The following is a 6886-nucleotide window of genomic DNA, read 5'->3' on the forward strand; positions in this document are numbered from 1 at the left end:
ATGGCATCAGATTGATCTATTTTGTTTTGTGTAGCACAAGGAAATGCAACATCACACCTCTCATTCCAAGGTTTTGCTTCATCAAAGTACTTATATCAAGCATAAGTTTTAGAATAATCCCTGTTAGTGCCAAAAAAGTGAGACAAAATTCTGAGTCATATACGTAAATAACATTACCAAATCTAAATCTAAATGTATTTACAGTAAACAGAAGCAGGAGCAAGCAAGAATGACCCCAAGCTTCTTTGTTCAACCTTAATATCTCTAAGGAATTGAATATTTACGAAGTCAAAGAATTCCATCATTATAACACAAGTGCATAATACAATTAAATCCGATCTAAAACAGGATCCACTCATAATCAAAACATCAATAATCATTACTACGCAGTTATAAACTAACATATTCAAGGAATAGGAGAGAGATTTTTTATTACCCAAAAAAGCCACCCGACATTTTCTAGGGTTAAGAGAAACGCAAATTGAAATTCCTTTCCAAAATTCGTGGCGGTGGTCGGTGGGGAAGCAGCAGCCGCAACGCAGCGGTAGGGGAATAGCAGCGGCGACGCACCGGTGGAGGATCAGCAGCGGCGATGCGACGGTGGGGGAGAAGCAGCGGCGACGCGGCGGTGGGGGAGAAGCAGCGGAGACGCGACGGTGGGGGAGAAATAGCGGCGACGCGGTGTTGGGGGAGTGCGGTGTGTGCTATGTGAGTGTTGATTTCACGCCCAGAGAACCGGAGAGGGAAGAGCATAGAAACCAGAGAGGGGGAAATGAAAATATGTTTTAGGGAAACAAGAGAAGAGGTAGGAGAGGAGAAAGCGGGAAATGAAATTTTTTTGTGAATTATTTTTAGAAATATTTTGTGCGGCTCATTTTACAAATGAGCCCGCACTTGAAGTCAAGTGCTGCCAATTTTCTAAAATGAGCCCGCACTTGTGAAAAAGTTTTTTTTTTCTTTTTTTGTGTGCTCTCAAGTGCCGCCAATTTACAAAATGAGCCGCACTTGAAGGGAAGCACATGACGATTTTTTTACTAGTGCTCCATAGAAAATCTGAGAAAGTATACTCCTTTCCCTCTCGCCTGCATGCCCCCTTGGCTTGCACTTGCGGGTTGGCCTCTTGGGCGAAATTCGTCTGTTGAAGACACTACCTCGACCGGGGCATGTGTTGGATCTACGATAGAAGCGGTACCAAGCCAGGCGCAAATACTACCCATAGAAGCCTATCATAAACTACGTGACATATTTAATTTTCAAATCCATGTTTGTAATGTAGTTATGTGTAGCGAACTATGTGACTATGTTATGATTGTGCGTACAAATAATGTTAGAAAACCAACGACCTTAAAAGTTGCCCAAACATTCATATACCAATTGGCCAAAGAGTTATACCACAATACGTGTTTCGCAAACTCGAACGATCGCCACAAAAATAAGCGACGCTCGGGATGGCCTTTAACGGATCCCACAACGCCGCACAACGCGTAAAGGACGTTATTAGGCAAGCACGCAAAATTAAGTCGCACAAAACAAAAGAATATACGCGAACAGAAAACGAGTACCAGTCAGGGACGCATTTTCAGCGCCCCTGGCTGGGCGCCAATATTTCTCACGCCCTCTGCTGGGCGCTGAAGTTGCTGCCTGGCCTTTTGGTCAGGCACAGCAGCCTCGGTGCCCACGCATGAAGAAAATACGTCGCAAAAAAAAACTTTTCGTAAAAACAATTGCTACGAGGGCGTATGAAAAAGCACTCGATTCTAAAAACGACTTATAAAAAATAAATAACTCTTTGTGTCGTTGTTAGGCCTCCTACGACGAAGATGTTCGGCACCAAAACCGAGCATGCTAATTAAAATAACCTTGAATGTCACATGGGCAAAGTATTCAAAAAAATGATGTTCGAATAAAGTTTTCAAAGTAAAAATAATGTTCAAATAAAAAATCCAAGTCTAGATTAGGCTATGCCAAAGTACAATCTAAATCCTAAGTCTTAGTTGTCTTATCCATAGAATCGGTCCTAATGCTTGGTGTCATTCTGCAAATTAAAAGATTAAACCATATTGAGTCTCCCTTCCTAACGTTTAAATCAATAAGCACCCATATGTAATTGTCATCCCTTGCTAAGAGTCTACGGCCTCAATACTCTCTCTCACCCATAAAAAGAATATGTTATGTATTTGCAAAATGGAAACAGTCACATTCTGGAAATCATTCCCCCATAGTCGCACAACCCCCAAAGTGAACCTAAGGTGTTAATACCATTGGCAAAGAAAAAATTAATGGCCCCAAGGCTTATAATCACATTGGGTCACGACTATCATAGTCCTCTCGAGTCACTCGTTCCATGAAATACTACTAAGTACGGACTAAAAGATTTTCCATGAATGCAACATGACCAACCATGAAAATACCCAAATCGGCATGCCATAAGACAACCATTGGGGTAAAAGCAATACACACTAAGAGAGAAGCCGCACTAATGATTCTAGTCTTGCAAAAATAAAAATTCGATCTCCCCAATTAACTACCTTGCCAACATTAAGCAAAATGGCGCATGACAAATGAACACCCAAGGGTTAAAATCTAAAGTGTCAACCAAAGAAAGTTATGGTCCAATTAGCCTAAGTCTGAGAGTCGCTTGGTCAAGTACTATAGGCTTACGCCACGTCATTATTTTGAGTCTAGGCCACCTCCTTGTATTCATACACGGGTTATAATTAGAAAGATTAATGAAAGTTTGAGTCTAAATCACAACTTCCAATTAAATCCCAGAAACTGGAATCTGAAAAGAAGCCAAAATTATTTTCGATGTAATTCTTTCGTTAAATTTCAATAAGGTAAAAATAACATTTTGAATCTACGCTATTTGCACATTTTAAGAAACGACTAAATACGCTTGCAAAGTAAGACAATTAAAAGGTCCACCCTAGGCCTATTAAAGCTAAAGGTCCATCCTAGGCCTACTAAAGTTAAAAGTCCACTATAGGCCAACCAAACGAGGCTCACTCAGTCTCGCCTCGTGACTCAAAGACCACAACCATCTACCTTTTAGCCCAAATAAAAAAATTTAAGGATTTATGTTGGGGAGAAATCCCAAGCAAAAGAAATACTTAAATAGAAAGAGAAAAGGGAGAGCGAAAAGAGCGAGCCATGAAATACTTAGCCCATACCTCCCAAAGTGCAACATTTACCCAAGTACACGAAGGAAAATAATTGAGTCAACCAATCCAAATCATAAAATTCTACGATGTCTACCCTTTCCAATCCTTATGATCTTAGACGCCTTCGCTCTGGGGTCCCTGTTCAGCTCATTTAACCCATACATGCTCTCATTGCCATAACCCAAGAAACCACTACCTCGACTCTTGTTCTTGAACTTGTTGTCAACTGCAAACCACGCACGGCCATTGACACGTGCGTCATACCCATTATTTCCAAACCTGTTCTTACACCACCATTAGCATAATGACCATATAACTTGTGTGGATACATCCTGTTGATATACCCTTGAGCCGTCCCCATGCTACTCATTGGCCTTGGTTGATGTAAACTCGTGACACTAGCTTGGGGCTGCAAATTGCGAGTCCTAATAGATGTGATCCTCATGCTTGATCAATACCTATACAAATCATCCTATCTCATTCGACCCGTCTTTCAAACCGTCTTGAGTCACGAGTAAAAAAAAAGAAGACAAACGAAAAGTACGAAAAAGTAATAAATAATAAAAAAGAACTTTGCAAAGCGCCTCTAAAGTTAGTCTAAAAAGAAAAAGGAGCATTTAGCGCACCAAAAAATATCCGCCCAGAAGTCATTTTCAGCGCCCACAGCTGGGCGCCGAAATCTTTAACGCCCCAGCCTGGGCGCTGATTCTCTATGCTTGCCAAATTTTGTCCAGAAGTGCTCGTCATTTTATCCGCACATGCACGGAAAAATAACGAACACTTGGAGGGGTACAACACGTATTCAGATATACGTACCACCAAAAAATGTACTCAAAAAAAAATATATAAAATAAATTTTTGGCTTACGGCAAAGCAGCAGATTAAAATAAAAATAAACTTCACTTATTCTACCGTTTCAAATAATATGTTTCCACCTCAGAACGTACTTGTTTAGAATCAGCATTCTAAGAAACCATTTTCTAAGCTAAGAACTACGCAATACCTGATTCCAAATTAAATCTATTTAAGGCGGATACGTAGGCAATCCATGATTCGGTCCAACCAATTTGCAAAAATATTAAAGCCTATAGAATAACAAGAATAAGAAATAGAGTCCCTTATTGAAATTTAATTACTTGCAATCCAAGTCGAAAGAAAAATTGAAAGCACGAAGAAGAATCCAAGTCATCAAGATGCCAAAATGAGCACACATCGAAAAATAATAAGGGCACGTACCCTTGCCAGAAGGAGCACTCACACTCCTAGGCACTTAGCCAAGACTCAAAAAGATCGCTTTGCCTCAATTGAATGGGGGCTAGCGCAAGCGTCCATGACCTCTAAAGTACTCGACTTGACCCTCCCTAAAGCAAACTAACTCACTTAAAGACTTTCTTTCACCACTAGACATAGTCGCTCACTTAAAGACCTTCTTTCACCACTAGACACAGTCATGATCGCCAACAAGTAGTAAGGGAAGTAAGCTTGCAATAAAGAGGATTGTTCTACGGCATTGCCCCATCGTTCCTTCGAACTCAGGGCACCCGTTCATGGTAATTCAAATGCTTGCGAATCCCCTTTGAAAAAAACACAGACATTGTCAATAGGACTTGGAACTTAACCAAGGCTCACCCTACTCAGACATATGACACGGGCATCTAAAATCGAAATCTAAAAGCATCATTAATGGGAAGACATGATAGCAACTGGGGGCTAAAAATTGAAATGAAAGAGCTAGGGACAGAACTAGGTATACCTTGACCTTTTGTACGGACATACACCAAGTAAATCTAAGTCGATTTGAAAACGGTTTATATTCCAATTCTGGAAAAGATGGCCCTAAAAGCCCGAAAGCATATGCCAAACGGGCACAAATATATCTTGACGCCTGCACCCTGACTTCCAGCAAATCCTTAGACAACGTTCCAAAAAATCGTAACAGTATTTTGATTCACTCATGTAATCCTGTACGAACCCTTCTATAAGTCAACCTACTTGGGACACCTCGGGTTGTACACAGTAGGACTCGGATTTTAAATAATTTTCAAATGATTTTTAAAGACTTCTTCGAACATAATAAAGTGTCGTTGGTTTAATCTAATTATGCGTTTTGCAAGTGAGTCAAAGGTATTTCTAAATATAATTATGGGTAAAGAAAGGCACCTAGCTTTTGGTCAAGGCACACTCCAACATGTGACTACCTTGACCATGGCAATGTCGCACAATACGAAATTTACAAAAGAAGTAGCAGATCACTACTCGAACGTACCTCGCACTAAACGAGTCTGGTTCAAACTATTCATGATCCATGTCACCATGAATGCATAAAGACGTATGCAAAGCATTATAACACCAAGCCAATCCCGTAGCTACAATTGGGGGCTTGAGAAAAACACTCTAAAAATGCTCGAAATGACGATTTCATCGCAAATTCTCGACACTAATACTATACATATGTCATAGGGGCACAATCCTAAGCTTTAATTGTGAAAAACGAACCTTAGAATGGCTACAACCCCTCCCAAATTCTAAGCGCTACTTAGAATATATAAAGTCACCCCACTAACAAGGGTAACTGAAAATCGCGAGTCACCAAAACTCCGATCAAACTACTGCACATAACGCTCGCCCTACAAGCGCCCGTTACACAGTCTAAGTCGTTCCAAAGCAAAAGCGAAAGAAAAAATCAGGAAAGAAAAAGAACTGTCAAAATTCTGCGCAGAAATCATTTTCAACGCCCAGAGCTGGGCGCCGATATCTTTAACGCCCCAGCCTGGGCGCTGAATCGTTCTGCTAGTCAAGTTTTGCCCAGATATAAAAATAAGAAAGAAACACCTATGAGTCCTCGCATCGAACGAAGTAATAAGCCGTGCAAAACCACGCAGAAGGTGTCATACTTATTCAAGCACCTGAACAAGGCATGATGAAGTACTCCAATGCAAAAAAATAACAATGATATACCAACACCTGGAGGAATGTTCTAAAACACGCCGTTAGGCCACACAAGCCTACGTCGCACCATAAAATTTAAACCATCCCACAGTACAAGTCTAAAAAAGGAGAGTAAGGCATATTGCACTAATGTAGGCACGACCAAGAGCACGTGTAAAAGAGGCAAAAAACTACTTATCGCCCAAATTCAAAATGCAAGCCACACGACTTCTACATTAAGGATTAAAAGTAGCAAAATATTACCTACCATGGAAGGGATAGCTCACACCTACACGAGCGGAACCCCAGGGCATCTTTATCGAAAGAACCTACAAAAATCGTACGCCAAAAGGAAGCATCCCAACATGCATACTTGGGGGCTCCAAAGCTACGAAACGACCATAGCAAAATAAAAAATCTTGAAGCAAATGTTTGAACAATCGAAAGGGAACCATGTTTGAGCCCACTTCATGAATGGGCCTGACCCCTATCAAGCTTCTAAGCAAACTATTCAAAATCAGTCATTGCTCAAAAAAAAATGATTCAAGGGAACTGATTAACGGACCGCACGCAACGGCCATTTTATGAACGCTCGTTCGCACATACATATCATCATTCTAAGTATCGAACATTCACGAACGCGTTCAAAAGGAAAAATATACAACAACAAGAGCGGTCAAAGTCTTACGCCTCAAGGTATGTTCCTCGGGCCAAATAGACTCGCCCAACTATTGCAATAATTGTACGCCTTAAGAGCAACAGTTCCTTAAAATAATCGCCCCAAAGCGACAAGCACC

This window comes from Spinacia oleracea, chromosome 2 (assembly GCF_020520425.1).
Source record: "Spinacia oleracea cultivar Varoflay chromosome 2, BTI_SOV_V1, whole genome shotgun sequence".
Classification (NCBI taxonomy): domain Eukaryota; kingdom Viridiplantae; phylum Streptophyta; class Magnoliopsida; order Caryophyllales; family Amaranthaceae; genus Spinacia; species Spinacia oleracea.